Consider the following 740-nt stretch of genomic DNA (forward strand, 5'->3'; position numbering starts at 1 on the left):
CAGTAGTAAGCATTTTTACAGATGTTAACTCGTTTCCTGCTCACAACCACCCGGTAAGGCATACAGGCCATTATTCTATGTTCCAGAGGAGAAATGCAGCCAGAGGTAAAGGGTGTGTTTGAAGCCACAGAGCACAGAGCAGAGGACAGGGACAGGAGCCCTGCTAACTGCCTGGAGGAAAGAAGAATAACGGAAAGGGCCAGAGCAGAAGGGGTTAATTCAAACTCCCCTTCCTGGGTGGGGGCGGGGGCGGGCAGCACCCTCCCCCCAATTCAGACAGACCTAGAAACGGACTTAGGAGAAATGCTAGGACGAGAAACTGGGAAAAGCTGACCAAGGAGGCTTGGGCAGCAGCCACGTCACGGGTGCCATGGAAGTGGGGGGGTGGGGAGGGTCTCCACCCAGATACCCCAGCCATCAAGAGGCCCAGCCAGGAAAGGAGAAGGGGGTGGCACAGGGAGGCCCTTCCAGCTCAGGCCTGGCTCTTAAAGGGCCGGCCTCCCCTCCCACCCACCTGCCCCCAGAGCCCCCTTGCAGGGAGGGCAGCTCTGGGCACGCAGGGTCCCGCCTTGCTGGCTGGCTGGCTGGCTGGCTGGCTGGCTGGCTCACCTGGCGGGAACTGGGAGGGCGGGCCTAGGAGGACAGCCAGGCCAGGAACGGGGCTGTGCGTCTGCAGCCTCTGCCGCTGCCGAGCCCCCTCCTGGCCCTCCCGCCCTCCTCCTGCCTGGCGGGGCGGGGCC

This window comes from Myotis davidii, unplaced genomic scaffold (assembly GCF_000327345.1).
Source record: "Myotis davidii unplaced genomic scaffold, ASM32734v1 scaffold88, whole genome shotgun sequence".
NCBI lineage: Eukaryota > Metazoa > Chordata > Mammalia > Chiroptera > Vespertilionidae > Myotis > Myotis davidii.